The sequence below is a fragment of the Molossus molossus genome, unplaced genomic scaffold (genome assembly GCF_014108415.1).
Source record: "Molossus molossus isolate mMolMol1 unplaced genomic scaffold, mMolMol1.p scaffold_m16_p_10, whole genome shotgun sequence".
In the NCBI taxonomy this organism is placed as follows: Eukaryota; Metazoa; Chordata; class Mammalia; order Chiroptera; family Molossidae; genus Molossus; species Molossus molossus.
In genome coordinates this window covers 50,772,660-50,791,194 of record NW_023425345.1, presented here as the reverse complement: position 1 = coordinate 50,791,194, position 18,535 = coordinate 50,772,660, and the positions used below count along the sequence as shown (strand labels likewise).

The window sequence follows — 18,535 nt, the reverse complement described above, 5'->3', positions numbered from 1 at the left end:
TAAAAATGAAATTTTGGAGAAAGAAAGTGAACTAGGTGATGGAATATTTGCTAACAGAAGTAAAATAAAAGTCTTGGGGAAATAGTTCCCAGTGCCTCAAAGAACTCTTTGAGAGGCAGTGTTAATGCTGCTGTTATTGTTGGTATGGCCTAAAGGGCTGACTTTGCCTTTGCCCATGAGGAGGGATAAATTGTGGACTTAGCAGCCTTATTGGATTTCATCTGCCTTGGAATAGGGAGATTAGATCTGTTGGCATCAGTGGAGCTGTCTGGAGATTCTGGTCTCTCCGATGGTGGAGAGCCTGACATCAGCCCACTGGCACCACAGCCAGATCAGAGAGCATCTATGGGGTTCTAAGGGGAAGCAGTGTTACTGGCACTTCTCTGTACCTCTCTGTCCACCAGCTTTGCAGAGGGCCAAAGGGATCTGGGCCATACATCCTGTGGCCCTCTGCATTTCCCCTAGCCTCCTCAGGGGGATGGGGTGAGTCAGTGATTACTAATGTGCTGTAGCCATCTCAGAGGCTGAGGAGGAGAGCCTGGGACTTGGTGCCCTTGAGAACAAGAGCTCATCTGTTGGGAAAAACAGTGGGAGGGAATCTGCAGTGGGGGTGTGAAAACCCCCAGTGAGCTGGCATGAGGTAGCCTCAGAAATAGGAGAGAGAGGAAGAGAAAGAGGTGAACTGGGTGGGGGACTGCCTTAGGTAGGGGCTGCCAGGATGTTTGTTGTGAGAGCTCAGAACTAGAGTCAATTATTTCTTCATTGGAGCTTGGCTGATAAATTTGTTTAGTTGGCAAATTGATGGCTTAATATTCACAAAATGTACGTGATAACTAGCCAGAGCACCCAGAAAACCCAGGTTAAGCAGGGGACTGGACCACCCACTTACAAGCCTTCCTTTCTGTATAAAGTTTTGATTTGTTTCCTTGTGGCTTTTGTTTTGGTCTTGTTTCTGTGTGCCTGAGCTGCTGCTGATGGGGGGTTGGAACAGGGCAGGCCAGGGCTAGTTAGCTGTCTTAAGAGAGAAGGGGATTTTACCTCACTTTTCCAACACAGGGAAATCGTGCTTTCTTGCGGACTTGAGTTCTCTGGGGGCTCTTGAAGATCTCTTTTCTTCTGCTACTGAAACATGCCCTATATACTGTCCTTCAGGAACAATATTGACTGTTGGATATTTGACCCTGGAATAGTCTCAGGTGTATTTCTTGAACAGTCAGGAGAAACAGTGTGTAGTAGAAAAAGCCAGGACTCTGTCTTAGCAATGGTCTTAACCAGTCTGAGCCTCAGCTATTAATTTTATAGATTTACTTATCTGCAAATTGGAACTAATAATACCCATACTGATGGTATTGTGAGAAATAGATGAGCTGTATGTAAGGAGCTTGGTACCCAGTAGGTACTCGATATAGATTAGCTGCTTTCTTTCTTTGTTTAAACATTTAAAAAATATTTTAAAATTGATTTTAGAAAGGAAGAGAGAGGGAGGGGGGAGAGAGAGAGAGAGAGAGAGAGAGAAACATTGATTGGTTGTCTCTTGCATGCTCTCTACTGGGGATCCAGCCACAACCCCGGCATGTGCCCTGACTGGGAATCTAACTGGTGCATGGGACTGAGTTCAACCAACTGAGCCACACTCACTAGGGCAGCTGCTTTTATTGGTTGTGTCATATAATCAAGACAAGAGTGAGACAAGCTGTTCCTTTTTCACCCTTTCTTTTCCCAGATTGTCAGTTTCAATATGATTAATTTACTTTCAGAAAAAGTCAAATAGTATTTGAGGAGTTTGTTGAGGTGACATACTGGTGTCCTGGTTAAGCATCTGGATTTTCAAGTCAGAGTGGGCTCAAATACTGGCTCTCCAGTTTCTAGTTAGAAAAGTGTTTGACCTCAAGCAAGTTACTTAACCTCCTTGAGTCTAATTTTCATCTTATAAATAGGGATAATAATAGTATTTGCCCCATGAGATTGTTATGTGGATTTAATGAAACTGTAAGTCAAGTACTTAGCAGAGTCTGCATCTACTATATGCCAATAAATAGATTTATTTATTTATTTATTTAATCCTCACTCGAGGACATTTTTTGCATTTATCTTCAGATAGAGTGGGAGGGAGGGAGAATGGAAGAGAGAGAGAGAGAAACATCAATGTGAGAGAGACACATCGACTTGTTGCCACCCGCACAACCCCAACTGGGGCCAGGGACAAATTGCAACCAAGGTACATGCCCTTAGTGGGAACCGAACTCGGGACTCTCTGGTCCTTGGACCAATGCTCTAACTTCTGAGCCAAACTGGCCAGGGCAATAGTAGATTTAAATATGTAGTTCATAGCAGTGACTTAGATCTGAGACCACTTATATTCCCAATATGGGATTTTAAGTTTAGAAATCTGATGAAGCCAGTCCCGGGGTATGTCTGCTGCTGTCAAATGGAGGGCTCCCCCAGTCCCAGTGTATCTATGGAAACCCCCCTGAAAAGCACCCTGGTTGGGGAAGTTATATCATTGCTGAGTCAAGACCACAGGCTCCCAGCTTTTTGATGCAGACACATGATCTGACCCACAGCCTGTCAGCCGAGGTTGGAGAACATGAGGTCTGAGGCCATGAGGTGGTGATTTGTTCAGAACATTCATCCCAGCCCAGTGCCCTAATCCTGGGCTTCCCTACTGATGTGCTGGGATACTGATCCCCTCATCCCTGGGGGTAGCTGAGGTCCCCGATTGGTCCCATTTAGCTTCTACCATACCCCATGTACTGTATAAATAGTATTATTTTCTAGGTGTGCCCTAATATGGAAAAGGTTGCATGGCTGCTGTTATGCTGTTTCCTTGTTTGCTTATTCTCCTGAGTAGCAGCTTCCATTCTGTTGAGTATTGAGAAGTTTAGGGATAGGTAGTTACTGGGACTCCTCTTTATTAATACCAGGATAAGAGCTGATCTCTGGTCTGATACAGTCCCAGTCTGTGTTTGGTACCAACTAGATTGCAGTCCACCCTCAGTTACTCAGAAGCTAGCCTTCTGGCCAATACTAGCCTTTTCTTAGATAGGGATGGGAGGCAGAGGGCTATAAGGACATTGAAAGGATGGATAACAGTCTGCACCCTGATTTTTCTCTTTGCTGACTTACTAAAGACTTGAAATGGAGTGTAAAGGTTCTGAAGCCAGAAAAAGCCCTGAATATCCCTCAGGAGGAGGCTCTCAGGGCAAGAGGGTGGGGTTGTCTGACAGGCTGTCCGTACTGTGGCTCCTTCTCTCACATTTCCCTGGTGATGACTGATGACTTGGGGTTTTGCTGTTAAGTGTAGCATTGATGTGGGAGCTAAGCTGGTCTGGGTGCTGGTTGTCTAAGAGGCTTTGACAGGCCTTCTTTGACACAGAAGGGGGCTGGGAAAAAGTTGGACTAAATATCAAGTTCCAAATTGTCATGGTGGAAATTTTTTTCCCAGCCCTGGGGATTTTGGTGAATTAGTTCAGGCTGGAATAAGACTTAAGGGAGGGAAAGGGCCCTTGACAGCAGCTGGTCAGAGGACCCCTCTTGTACAGAGACCCCAGTGAGAAGACCCTAGGCCACAGAGAGGAGCTTCATTCCCTTGACCTTTCCATACGACCCTGCCTTAGACTGGGGAAAGTGTTTGTATGTATGCGTAGGGATGGTCTGGTGGAACGGACTCCTTGTCATTTGGGAATTTTTTCATTGCTCAGAAGGAGATTTGGGTTTTTTTTCTTTCTCCTTTTTCTTTTAAAGTAATACTCAGTCTCTTAAAAAAAAAATGTATGGGCAATTAGAAAGAAGAAAAACATTGAAGATTTAGATTGAAGAAAAACATTCATATTTTCTTTAGTTCCTTTACCAAATGGAACCAACATGTTTTATAACCTTTAATACTTTTTTCTCTGCATGGGGTTTTATACAATATAATATATCTCCAGTTTGGGGTGTTTTTGTTGTTATTTTACTAGTTTTCCCAGGCTAATCATTGTAAACATTTATTTTTTATTTTTTTAAATTAATTTATTTTTGTTACAGATGTTTCTCCCTTTTCCCCCACTGTTTCTCCCTCTCCCTCCCCGCCCTGTCCCCAGCTTAGTTGTCCATGTCCATTGTTCATGCACACATGCATATAAGTTCTGTGGTTTGTTTCCCCCCCACCCCCTCTTCTGGGGATTGTCAGTCTGTACCCCACTTCCATGTCTCTGGACTGCCCCATTCCTCAGACTGTTATGTTCATTATATTCCACAAATAAGTGAGATCATATGATACTTGTCTTTCTCTGTTTGGCTTGTTTCGCTTAGGATAACACTTTCCAGGTCCCTCCATGTCGTCTCAAAGGATAAGAGATCTTTCTTTCTTACAGCTGCATAGTACTCCATTGTGTATATGTACCACAGCTTTTTTATCCATTTGTCTATTGATGGACATTTGAGCTGTTTCCAGATCTTAGCTATTGTAAATAGTGGTACTATGAACATGGGGGTACATATATTCTTTCTGATCGGTGTTTCAGGATTCTTAGGGTATATTCCTAGATGTGGGATCACTGGGTCAAATGGCAGTTCAATTTTTAATTTTTTGAGGTAACACCATATTGTTTTCCACATTGTAAACATTTTAAAATGCTTGTACAGTGGTCCATCAAATGAATGGACCATTGTTTACTTAACTATTCCCATATTGTTGGACATTTAGGTCATTTACTTCTGTTTGCTATCATAAACAATGCTGTGATGAATATTTTGGTGTACAAAACCTTTTCTTATTTAGAGTTTTCCTTAGGATAGACACCCAAAATTGAACCCGTCAGGTTATAGGATATGTTTTTTAAGTTCCTAAATATACATTTCCACATGGTTTTCTAAAAAGTGACTAATGCATGTGAGTGTCCTCATAGAGAAGGAGAATGATTGAGAATCACTCTTTTCTCAGTCACTGTGATGAATATCCTGTACACAGGTATTTGTGTGTATCTCTGATTATTTCCTTAGGATAAATGATTACAAGTCAAGTTATTAGGTCAAAGGGTATATGCTTTTTTATGCCTTTGAGAAATGTGCCTTGTAAAAAAGTTGTACCAGTTGGCTTTTCCACTCATAGTGTTAGTATTTTCCTTTCTCTATAAGCTAACAATTACTGGATGATTTAACTTTTTAAAAACCTTTGCCAGTTTTATTAATGAGAAATGATATCTTGTTTTGCTTTATATTTCTATCAACATTTCATCATAGGGTTTTTTTTGTTTTTTTTTTATCCTCACCTGAGGACATTTTTCAATTTTTTGTTCAGACAGAGTGGGAGGGAGAGAGAGAGAGAGAGAGAGAGAGAAACACTGACATGAAAGGGACACGTTGAGTGGCTGCCATCCGCACAACCAACCAGGGCCGGGGACAAACTGCAACCGAGGTACACACCCTTTGCAGGAACTGAACCCCGGGTCTCTCTGGACCGTGGGCCGATGCTCTAACCACTGAGCAAAACCGGCTAGGGCCATCATAGGTGTTTTGGCCATCTTTTGTTTGGGTCCTTTGCTCTCTGTTGGGAATTTATATACATATTTCTATGTAATAAATGTATACATTTCCTATACTTTTTCATTATAAAATATTTCTCACATATAACTATTATGTAAGATTAAAATAATAAAATGGCCACCAGTATATCCACTGTGTGTTCTTGCAACTGCTCCTGTCCCTTAACTTTTCTTCTCCCTGCTGTCTTATCTGGGATGAAAAAGCCCTTTTAACTCAGGACTTGTTGGGTCTGTTTCTGTAGCTGGGACAGTCCAGGTGGCAGCCACACCAGTGCTTCATAGCTCTGTGGGGAAACAACTGCTACAGCTGTTGAGAACAGGAACTGGTTGTGGTGGAAATAGAGCTAATCTTCATTGAAGTGAAAAAAGAAGCCAAGGTGGAGAGGAAATGAGGCCACAGATTCTCCCCTACCCCTGAGTGTGCCTGGGAAGGCTAGCTGGAGCCAGGGCCTTGTTCTGTGGTCAAGACCGAAGTGCCCGCCCCAGAACTGACTGTAGTGGCCCAGGGGACAGCAGTGCTGCTGCCTGAAATTTGTGTGTTATCTGTCAGCCAGGCTGGTCACCTCCATTCTAGGGAAACATTTCTCCCAAGTCTGAGCTAAACCAAAGCAGTGCCAGGGAAAGGCCAGGGGTTCATTCCAGTTCGGAAGTGCACTTTAGAGAAGAGGAAGGTCCTTTGGCTTTGAAGATAAGAGAGGGAGCTGTCTCTATACAGCTGTCCCCTCCCCACTTCTCTCTGGGTACTTTAGGGGCTCCTCTTAGAAAAGCACCATATGGGAACTTAAGGGTTTTTATATTATCATCCATGATGAAGAAAAGTGGATTCCAGAAAAGAGGTGAACTGGGTGGCTAGAATTCCTGAGTTCCCATTTCCAGTTTCTCTTATGCCTCCCTCAGCAGAGCCACATATTTGTGTCTTGTTTTCCGTTCACATGGAAGACCCCCCCCCCCCCCAAGAAAGATGTGGAGCTATCAGGCTGCCTCTTTGTCCTTGAAATACTCTGGTTGTCTTTACCTCCCACCCTTCTTTCTATTTCTCTTTTCATCTTTCAGAATCCTCATTCTAGATTTTCTTACCCTTTCTGTCTTTAATCACCTCACAAACTTTACTAATATGCATACTCTTTTCAGTTTATGAAGTACTTTGAGTTCATTGAAAGGTGTTCTAAGTAATGTTCAGAACCACAAGGTGCTAACAGAATTATTTACAGGACAAATTTTGCCAGTAGAGGAATGGTTTAGGCTTTTGTATACCCATGATGGTTCAGTTCTTGTCCTCATCTCTTCTCTTTGTCCCCTCCCCATCTCCTTTACCACCTTCCCACCTTCACTCAGCATTATCACCAGGACTGGAGTTGGGTTGGTGGTCTTGCCTCTGGCTCCCTAAAAAATATTAACAGGGAAGGTATATATTTATTCTCTTTCCCTGCTTGCTCATTTCTACTCAGATCTAGACTAGAGCTTGTCATAGTCTTCCTCCAATTGCTCAGCCCCTCTCTAAGTAAGCTGGGAATGAGCCTGGTGTTTGGTTACTTTAGGGGATGGTTATCCTGTTTTAAGAATAACCTGTTGCTTAGAGCAGAGTTAGTTTCTGCTCAGTTTTTACCAGCTTCTGTGCAGGGAGCTGGGAAGCCAATCCCTAGATCTTCCCAGTGTTTCCCATGAACCTGAAAAAGAAAAATCTGTTCTGAGTGGAAGTAGTTGGTTTGAGACTTGCTAGCTCAGGATTGTTTGAAAGAAAGAATATCAGTTTAGAGTCAGAAGACTTGGGTTCTGATCCAGCTTTATAGCCTCCCCTGCCCCAGCTGAATGACCTTGGGCAAAACCTAAAACTTTTTTTTTAATCCTCACCTGAGGATTTTTTCCATTTATCTTCAGATAGAGTGGGAGGGGGAGAGACAGAGAGAGACAGAGAGAGAAACATCGGTGTGAGGGACACATTGATTGGTTGCCTCCCACACGACTGATCAGGGCTGGGACCGAACTGCAACTGAGGTACATGCCCTTGACCAGAATCGAACCTGCAACTCTTTGGTCCTTGGTCCAACGCTGTAACCACTGAGCAAAACTTGCCAGGGTAAAACCTAGAACTTTTAGGAGCCTATTTCATCCTTTATGAAATGGGTGATGGTAATACCTGTCTTACAGTGTTTGGAGGATGCTTAAAAGTAGAAAACATAATGAAAATACTTTTTAATCTATAAGGTTCTACAAATAAATGTTTGTGGCATATATAGTATCTACTATATCACCTCTGTTCCTTTAAGTTAAAGTAGTTTTCAACTGGGGGAGGTTTTTGTCCCAGCAGAAGTAACAAGTGAGGATGTTTTATTTATCATACTGACTGGGGGGTAGGGTGGGGTGGGGGTCCTGGCACTTAGTGTATGGACACCAGGATATTAACTACCCTAAGGTGTTTGGGTCATCCTCACACAATAAAGGATGATCCTTCCTGTCCATAATGCTTATAGCACCCCTGCTGAGAATCCTCTTTTACTAATCTGTACGTCCATTGTCCTGTGTCCCAGGTGGAGATGAAACTTCAAGAGCAGTAAAAGTGAAAGTAGAGCCATAGTTTTTGGTGCTTTCTTTTAGAAACACTGATGAGAGAGAACATTGATTGGCCGCCTCCTGCATGCCCCCCACTGGGAGTTCGGCTCACCACCTGGGCATGTGCCCTGACCAGGAATTGAATCTGTGACCTCTTGGTGCATGGGTTGACGCTCAACCACTGAGCCACACTGGCCAGGCTCTTGGTACTTTCTTGATTTTCATATTTCCTATTACTAGAGGTAGACCTCTTTTTATTACCTCTATCTGTAGGTTTAGTGCCTGATTCCCTGATCCCCTCTGTTCTGTGGGCTCTACCCTCAACCTTATCAAGATGCAGCTTGGACCCTGGTCAGTGTGGCTCAGTTGGGTAGAGCATCCTCCTGTTTACTGAAAGGTTATGGGTTCGATTCCCGGTCATGGCACATAACCAGGTTGCATGCTTGATCCCCAGGGTGCATGCGGGAGGCAACCAATCGATTTTCTCTCTCATATCAATGTTTCTCTCTCTCCCTCTCCCTTACTCTCTCTCTAAAGAAAGAAGCAGCCTGGGGTATATATATTTCAGTGCTGACCTTTGCCTACCCCCTGGTTAGTTTGTGAAACCAGGGTTAAAGTTCTTTTAGTTTGAGAATATATTTGAGAGATCTTTCAAACATGCCTCTGAATCTTTTGAGTAACAGACCCTTTTTAAAATCTGATTAAACCTGCAACCCCTGCCCTGGCTGGTTAGAGCATCAGCCCAGGGACTAAAGAGTAGTGGGTTCGATTCCAGTTAAGGGCACATACCTCGGTTGCAGTTTGGTCCCTGGCCCTGGCCTTGGTCGTAAGGGAGGCATCCAATCTCTCTCTCTCTCTCTCTCTCTCTCTCTCTCGCTCGCTCTCGCTCGCTCTCGCTCGCTCGCTCTCGCTCTCTCGCTCGCTCGCTCTCCCTCTCCCCTTCTCCTTCGCCTCCTCCTCCTCCCCCCTTTCCTCTCACTCTGAAGATAAATGGAAAAATATCCTTGGGTAAGAATTGAAAAACAAAAATAAAAAACTGTTGACTCCTAATTCTCTCTCCTCCATTCATGCATAGCATATGTGCACACAGACACAGTATTTGGTGGGGGAGGGTTTAAAGCTCATTCTTGGATCTGCTAGGGAATCCCTGGCCTTGAGCCTAGAGGAATGGGAAGGTAGTGCTGGGTGAGGAGAAGCCACTGTAGGAGCTCCTTGGTACAAACAGTACTCTTGATATTTTGTAAGGAGAAGGAGCCCTGGTTATCAGTTCAAATAAAATGATCATTCTGTTGATGGTTCCAAAAAGAGCTTTTTGAAACTTGGCTTACTCCCATTCAGGAAGAGAGAGTCTGGACCCTGGACATTATGATTTAAACTTGCATTTACAGACACTTTGTGGTGGGATCTGCCCCTTCAAGCTAGACCCTCAACCTCCGGGAATATCCAGGTAGGGATGACAGGATGTACTTTGACAAACCAGGGAAACCAGTGGCATTCTTGTAGTGTGGCCCAAGGTTAGGTTATATCCTCTGTTTAGAGGTACTGTTTGCCTAAAGCTACAGTTCCCTCTAGACACTTGGCTTCCCGTGGTGTGCCTGAGAGGGGACTGCGAACATTCAGTCTCCAGGTGTTACTTCTATGCGAAGTCCTCTTGCTTTCTGCCTTACAAAAGCAAAACAAAAAACAAAAACAAAAAACCCTATACTTCTTTTGACTGTTCAGAATATTTCATACTAAAATTTTTTTTCCTTTTTTTTTTTTGTTCAGATAGAGTGGGAGGGAGAGAGAGAGAGAGAGAGTGAGAGAGAAACATCGACGCGAAAGGGACATACCGAGTGGCTGCCACCCACACAACCAACCAGGGCCAGGGACAAACTGCAACTGAGGTACGCGCCCTTAGCGGGAACTGAACTCGGGTCTCTCTGGACCACAGGCCGACACTGAACCAAACCGGCCAGGGCCATACTAAAATTTTTGAGAAAAAAATTCAGATATTTCAGGGTCCTTATTTATTATGAATAAAAGTTTTTACTTATTTATTTTTTTTTGTTAATCCTCACCTGAGTATATTTTTTCCATTGATTTTTAGATAGAGTGGAAGGGAGGAAGGGAAAGAGAGAGAAACATCAATGTGAGAAAGACACATTGGTTGATTACCTCCCACACAGCCCCAACCAGGTCTGGGGATCAAACTTGCAACCCAGATACGTGCCCTTGACTGGGAATCCAATCCTCGACACTTTGGTCCTCAGGTCAAAGCTTTAACCACTGAGCCAAATCGGCCAGGGCAAAAATTTTGTTAGGACAGTGTTGAGTATTTTGTTTGTTTCCTGGGTGGAGTCTCCCATTCCCATTCTTTTAGGAATGGCTTAGTTTCTTGTCTCCACCAAATGCCTGGATTTAACTTGTATACGTTAAGGAAAGAGAATTGACATTTGTTGGTTATATGCTGCATACTTTTACATTTAATTTGACCATAACTCTGTGACGCAGTTATTTCTGTTTTATAGGTAATGAAACCAGGGCTCAGAGGGGTTAACTAACGTGGAGAAGGTCTCAGCTAAATGTCACTTACTTAGTCTTTAAGCAAAAATTTTTGGTTACATATTTCATTCATGATAAAAGGACTGCTAGAAATACAACTTCTGAAACATCCTTAATCCTTGATTATATATATATAAAAATTCTTTACCTCACTAGAAATCAAGTCAGTGAACATTTAAATGATATACTTTTTATACTAATTATCTGGGTGAAATTTTAAAGATCAACAATGTCCGTGGTTGTCATTATGGTACATTAATACTCCATTAATGTTAGGGTAATTTGGTTCAGACATTTTAGAAGGCATTTTATAGGGTCTATCAATTTCAAATGTCCATACCCTTTAACTCAGCCATCTCACTTCCAGGAAACTGCCCTATAGAACTGTTTACACATGTGCATGAAGGTGCATGGAAAGGATCCTCGGAGCTGCACTGTTTAACAGTAAAAAATTGGAAATAACTTGATTGTACATTTACTGCCCAAATTTATTTCTCTTCCATTCATCTAGTAACTCAGTGCAAATACTGGGAGTTCTCCTTATTGTTTCCTTCTCCCTTCCCCCTACCCAATCTGTCAGCAAGCCCTACCAATTCTATTTTCAAAAATATATCTCAGATTTTCCCATTGTCTCTATTTCTACTGCCACCCACCTCAATTGAAGCCAATATTGGCTTTTACTTGCATTATATCCAACCAACTGGTCAGTTTCCTCTACTGCCCCTTTCTCCATCCTCCCATTCATTCTCCACGAAACAGCCAAATTCTTAAAATTTATTGATTTGAGAGAGAGAAACATTGATTGTTGTTCCACTTATTTATGCATTCATTGGTTGCTTTTTGTATGTGCCCTGACCTGGGGGAAGGGAATCAAATGCACAACCTTGATGTATCAGGATGATGCTTCAACCAACTAAGTTACCTGGCCAGGGCAACAGCCACGTTAAAACTATAAATCAACTAGTGCTATTCCCCTGCTTTGTACTAAAAAAAAGAAAAAAAAGGCAAAGTCCTCGCCTTGGCCCGCATTAGGGACCGCATTATTTGGCTCCTGCTGACCTCTTTAACCTTACTTGCCTTCCTGTTTACCAAGCTCCATGTTATTTTCTTTCGGTTCAGGACAAACTCCTTTCTGTCTCAGGGCCTTTGCACAAGCTGTTTCTTTTCCTGGAATACCTTTTCCCTGGATCTTCAAATGGCTCAATCCAGCTTATATGTCATTTCTCAGTTTTAAAAATGGCACCTCTCAGAGAGGCCTCCCTCCCTTATTATTCTCTATCTTGGTATCCTATTTATTTCTTTTGTATTATTTTCCATTTAGAACTTATTTGTTAGATTACTTGTTTATTGTCTGTCTCTCCAGACTGTTGACTCCCTGAGGGTGGAGACTTTATGTGTGCTTATCACCATATAGCCAAATACTTGGCACTGGGTAGGCACGCAGTAAATGTCTGTGGCTGATGGGAATCTCCAAGATATATATGTATAATAATCTAAAAAGGCAATTGAAAGAAGACTATATATAATGCTTTATAAAGACACATATGTTTGTCTGATAATGTATAGAAATAAGACCCAGAGGAATCATTACCAAACTGTTAACCGTGGTGACTAAGGAGGGGGATGGATAGGGTTGGGGGCTGAACATTGACTCCTTTTTTATTTTATAAGCTTTTGAGTTGATTGATTAAAAAAATGTACTCCTGTATTTATTCCTCTTTTAAGGGAAAAGGAGGAATAAAAAGAGAGGAGGAAGACTCAGCTTTTATTGCAAAAAAAGAAAGCTCCTCTCTCTTATTCTTTGCACTGAGCCAAAAGAAGAGAAAAGGAAGACAAGCCACTAGTGGGGTCAGCAGCTGGCCACAGCCCTTTCCCTGCCCTGTGATGATCTTGGTACTAGTTCTCAGAGTAAAAAGAATCCTGAGAGATGCTCTTCTGCCCTGAGGATAGATGGATGGATGGAGATATATCTATATCTATATATCTATATCTATATATGTATTTGTTTATCCTCACCTGAGGACATTTTTGCATTTATCTTCAGATAGAACGGGAGGGAGAGAGGGACGAAGAGAGAGAGAGACATTAATGTGAGAGAGACAACACATCAAGTTGTTGCTACCCACATGACCCCACCAGGGCGGGGGACAAACTGCAACCGAGGTACGTGCCTTTAGTGGGAACCAAATCCGGACTCTGGTCCGCTGGCCAGTGCTCCAGTCGCTGAGCCAAACCGGCCAGGGCCCTGAGGCTATATTTTAAATTCTTAAATGTAGGCGTGATCTTGGTACCTCAGACACAGTCAGTCTGTATATTTTTAGCCTCTTTCATTTCTAGGCCAGTGGAAGCTGCACCTCCAACCTTAGCAGGACTGTAGCAGGTGAAGTCAGCAAAGAGAACATACATGAGCTCTGGGCTTCACTGCAGCTGAGCTTCTCCAAGTCAGGTCAGTTCAGCAACCCTGACCCCCATGGAAGCCACATTCTCTAGATTCTTGACTCCCAGGAATAGCTAAAATGGATAGCTAATCATTTTAATAGCTAATATTTATTGAGTGCTAATCTCATGCCAGGCACCATGCAAAGCTCTTTACATACATTATTTCATTTAATCATTACAATTCTATGAAGTAGTTATTATTATTATCTTCATTTCATAGGTGAGGACAGTGAGGTCCAGGGAGGTTAAATAACTCATTTAGGATCTCACAGGTGTTGAAGTCTGGATTTGAATCTAAGCAGTCTGACTCCAAACTACAGTCTCCTCCTCTTTCCAGGGTCAGCCCCCTTTGCCTTCAGTGCTGCTTTGCAGGGGATTGTGTAGATTATGGCAAACTATAGGGAAAATTCCAGAACAAGTTTTCCTTTGCTAAGAGGTATGGTAGAAAGATTTAGGCTTTAGAGTCAGCCATACTTGGATTTGAATTCCTGCTCTCCCACTAGGACATTCATTATTCAACAAGTTTTTGTTGCTATTGTTTTTTTATTTACTTTGTGCCAGTGATACCACTGGGTATATGGTGGTGAAAAAACAAATATCACCCTGGCCGGTTTTCTCAGTGGTTAGAGCGTTGGCCTGCAGACCAGAGTCTCGGGTTTGATTCTGGTCAAGGGCATGTGCCAAGGGTTGTGGTTCGTCCCCAGCCCTGGTCAGGGTCGTGCCAGTCGATGTGACTCTCTCACATCGATGTTTCTCTCTCCTTCTTCCCCTCCCTCCTACTCTCTCTGAAGAAAAATGGAAAAATATCCTCAGGTGAGGATTAAAAAACAAACAAAGAAATGTAGGCTTTAAAAAAAAGAAAAAAGCCCTGGCCGGTTTGGCTCAGTGGTTAGAGCGTCGGCCTGCGGTACAGAGAGACCCGGGTTCGGTTCCCGCTAAGGGCACGTACCTCGGTTGCAGTTTGTCCCCAGCCCTGGTTGGTCGTGCGGGTGGCAGCCACTCGATGTGTCCCTTCACGTCGATGTTTCTCTCTCTCTCCCTTCCTCTCTCTCCCTCCCACTCTATCTGTACAAAAAATGGAAAAATAGCCTCGGGTGAGGATAAAAAAAAAAAAGAAAGAAAGAAAAAAAACAAATGTCACCTCCACCCTTATGGGGAAAGACATTAAACAAATAAATATTTAATTATAAACTATGATATTTCCTTGGTAGACAAAGAACAGATTATTAAGAGAGAGCATAACCAAGGCTGTCCTTTAATTGAAGGCCAGAAACAGAGCCTTGGAAGTCTATGAGAAATTTTCTACTATCATTTCAATTTTCTTCCTTTCTTGATTTATTAAGGAAATATGTTTTAGGTGTCTACTGTATACACAGCCCTTTCCTGAGTGCTTTGGAGAATGCCAAAGAAATAGAAGACAATGTTCGCAAGTTGGAGAGACAGAGTATTTTGAACTGTACTTAGAACAACTAGAGAATTAAAACAAGTACGTGTCCTTAGGTTGTCTATGAGGCTCTCTGTGTGCCTCAGTTATTTTATCCATACTGTTTGTTTTGCCCAATCATGTGTATTTTGAAGACCAAATGAGATCATAAGGTGATGAGATCTGAAGGACTGGAGAGCTAAGGAAGAGTCAGCAATGCACAGGATCGCTAGTCAGGCATTGCTCTAAGGAGGGCATTGGCTTTAAGTCAAGTCTTCAAGGTGACAGGTGTGGATCAGGAGAGGCGGTTATTGTAGGCCAGAGCATATGGGAGGGGATTAAAGAGGAGGAATGAGCCAGCTGTATAAGGGGCAGCCCAGAACCCTGCCTGCTGGGATAGGGGAGTCCCATTACAAACAGAGAGGTGAGCTTGAATCAGAACAGATGGTCAGTTCACAGAGAGTTTTGTCTGAAGAGCCCCTGATAGTTAGAAAAGGCTATGGAGGCCTTCTTGCCCACCTTTCAGTGAGAAATAGAGATTAGATGGTAAGTGGTTTCTGGCCATTCATGGGTTGGTTTGTTATGTTAAATCATTGTAATATATGAGGAATAAATGACTAATCCTTACAGATTAGAGAATCAGAATAATTTGCTTTAAGTAAAACTGGATGGAAGATAATCCCACAGGTTACCTCTGAACTGCAGAAGTCCACAAATGTAGAAGCTTCTATTTCTAGTTACCAAGTTTTGGGCTAATTCTTTCCTTTGCCAAATCTATCTCGCCTTTCTTTAGAGTGAAATGTCTTGTACTAAATAATTTGTATAATTAATAATGCCTTGTTCATGGTAGCTGCTCAGCACATCTCATTGCATAGTAACAGTGTCCAATGTTTGTGAGCTACTTTGAACCTGCTAGTGTTTTCATGTGCACTGTATTAGGGTAGGGGGATGGCACCTGGTTAGTCATCCAGTCCAGACACCTGGAAGTCACTCTAGGCTACTTCTCTCCCTTCTCCATATGTACTGCCACTGCTTTAGTTGGCCCTCATCACTTGCCTAGTCTGTTGTAATAGACACTTTAGTGGTCTCTGTATTTAGCCTTGCAGACCCACCCACCCCGATCTATTGTCATAGCTGTATGTGAAGATCTGGGGGAAGTGTTTTCTAGGAAGAGAGAACAATCTATGCAAACCTTGGGGTGGAGAAGAACTTTGCACATTTGAGGAACTGAAGGAATGCCAGATAGGTGACAAGGATGCTGCAGAGATACTCAAGAAGGCAGAAAAGAGGTGAGCAGGGCCCAGGTCATAGGGACCTTCTTGGCCTTGGTAAGGAGTTTGGATATTAATTGTAGGGGAAGTGACCTGATCTGCTTTATGGTTTTGAGAGTTTACTGAGGCTGTGGTTGGAAAGCCCTGGAATCTGGTTCCCCTCTGGGCAGCATGTTGGCCTGAGTGAGACTGGGCTTCTCACTCAGCTCTGCCTGGCATAGCTATCATATCCTCTGCCCTTTCAGGTTTGACTGGTGCTCAGCCCTATACCCCAACTCAGGCCAGAAAGGGCAGTGCCTCTGCTAGGCTGGCCCCAGTGTTTGGCATGCCTCCCGGTGGCCTGAGCTATAATTTGGTGGATTGGCTGGTTACAAAAATAAAAAGCGCGACCTATAACTAAAGTTGAGTGGATTCAGTAAAGAGGTCCTGGGCTGTATTTAACTGGAGGAGAAATGTGTCTCCTCCCTAGGCTGTGCTCCATTTTCTTCCTTTAGTGCCTGCTCTGGGGTGGGTTAAGGTTTGTGGGCCTGGGAGTTGAGCCGGGGGTGGGGGGTGGGGCTTTAGGGAGATATTTGGATGGGACTTCCTGGGAAGTCGGGATTATTCAGTCTTTCTTCATATGTAGCCCACTAGGATGGAATTAGAGATTTTAAATGTTGGATTGTATGATCACTCTTTTATTCATTCAACAAAAATGTATTGAGTGTTTACTTGGTATTTTAGACATTAGGGGTACCATGGTGAACAAAAGAGACAAAGAGACCTGCCCCATAGAGTTCATATTGTTGGAGAGAACAATAAACAGATATACATTTATGTAATATAATGTTAAGTAGCAGTAAGTGCCATGAAGAAAAAGAAGGTAAGGAGGTAGAGAGTAATGGGGCCATATTTTAGATAAGGTGACAAGGCAAATTTTGGGATTGAGGTACAAGAGAAAGCAAAATAGTGAAGGGCTGTTATCTGTGGACTCTGGCTCCTGGCTCCCGAGTATTTCTCTGAGGAAGGGGTTCCCCATGGCAGCGTAGCCAACCTGGGCAGGGCTCAAATCATTGCTCATTTGGGGGCCAGCTGGATCCTAGCCCCAGGTGAGCCCCTGTCAGAACCTGTGGTTGCCTCTTCCCTGCTCCACTTGTCAGAACTATCTGTGGGGCTGGGCAGGGTGCTGATTAACTGTAAATAGATACTTATCTTTCCAGGGATCCTCAAGCCTGATTCTCGAGATTTCCTCAAGTCACTCTGTGTGTTCTTGGCTAGAGGAGGAATAAGAAGTCTGGCCTGGGAAACTGCAAGGAGCTCAGGGATTCCTTCTGCCTATGACCGGGTACTCAGCCAGGCTTTTTGCAATAGCGTTGAGGCTCAATGGGTTTGGATTGGAATCCTGACTTTGCCATTTATTAGCACTGTGACCTTGGGCCAGTGCCTTAACTTCCTTGAGCTTCAGTTTCTTTATCTGTGTAGTCAGGATAATACTACATAGCTTCTAGGGATTTTGTGAGGATTAAATAACATGTAAAGGATCTAGGGCAGTGTCTGGCAGAGTGGGTGCTCAATAAATTTTAAGTAGAAATATTCTAAGACCACTAACCTCTTGAAGTCAGAGATCTGGTATTAAGGGGTTCAATGAGAATATTCAAGATATGTAAGTTATTGTTGATGGGTAGAGACTGGTTTGGTGTACCTCAGAGTTGTAAAATCATGAAATTGCACACCACACATTAGTCACTACTTGATGTGTAGTCATCTCTCCACAGGCCTTAGGACCTCCAGGAACCAGCATAGCCCTTGGCCTGCCCTTTAGCACATTTCATCTCTGGTACAGACATGGAAGGATCAGACTTTGAGAGCCTTCTAGACTGGGGTATTTATCAAGGCTAGCACAGCCAGCATAGGCCTGTTGAGGCTGAAATCCTGTGTTCCTGGGACTGTATTAAACTTATGGTGGGAGCCTCTGTTATGTGGGCTCATTTGCAGATTGAGGATCACACACTCCCTTCCCCTCAATGCCAGCCTTAGAGTGAGGCCCAGATAATGTTCTTGAATGGATGAATGAGAGATAGCTAACTGGGAAAGAGCATCTTTGTATGAACCTTCTGTGTCCAGAGTATGCTTGGGCTTCTTACTTTGGACAGACTTCTTGTTTGTGGTTGTGGTATTTTGTTTTTACTTGCCACTCAGCAGAATCAGCATCACACAAGCACTCATTATCCTCGGGCCCTGGCAGTCAGGGCACTTGGTGGACCCTTGTAAAGTGCTCACGTCTGCACATTGTTTTCTGATGCATGAGTTCCAGATTGATGGCCCAATAGTAGCTATTAGTTGCTCCCTTTGGGCTGGGCTAATTACTGCTGGCATCGTGAGTGACTAAGGAATTAAGAATCTTGTGTGTTTATGGGGCAACAGATCCTGGTGAGCTCCCAAAGCATTTATCTGTCATTTCCCCAAAATTTCCTTGTTAAAAGTTATGAACATAAACTCAGGAGTTGAGGGGAAGCCAGCTACAGAGTGTCTGGTGGCATCTGGCTTCTCAGTTGATTCCCTCCAAAAACTCGTAAAGAAACCACTTAGTACTTGTTGCCTACAAATGCCCAGGAAAATGTCAGGATGGTATCATAACAGTGTAAAAGCAGTGCCAGCTGCCTCTGATTGTCTTAGAGGCAAGAGGGCAGTGAGCTTACCCCAGCCTTATTCTGTGGCAGGGCAGGTGAAGATTCACATCAGTAGTGTGGAGGGCCTCTGAGGCGGCAAACTGAGAATGGCTAAGGTGTCGTCTTCCCTGCCTG

The 18,535-nt window shown here is 43.3% G+C and overlaps 1 protein-coding gene across 3 annotated transcripts in view; it reads left to right on the top strand.

The window, feature by feature from the left end:
- FMNL3 (formin like 3) overlaps positions 1-18,535 on the top strand; it is a 55,594-nt gene that overhangs the window by 1,198 nt on the left and 35,861 nt on the right. The window lies entirely within an intron of this gene.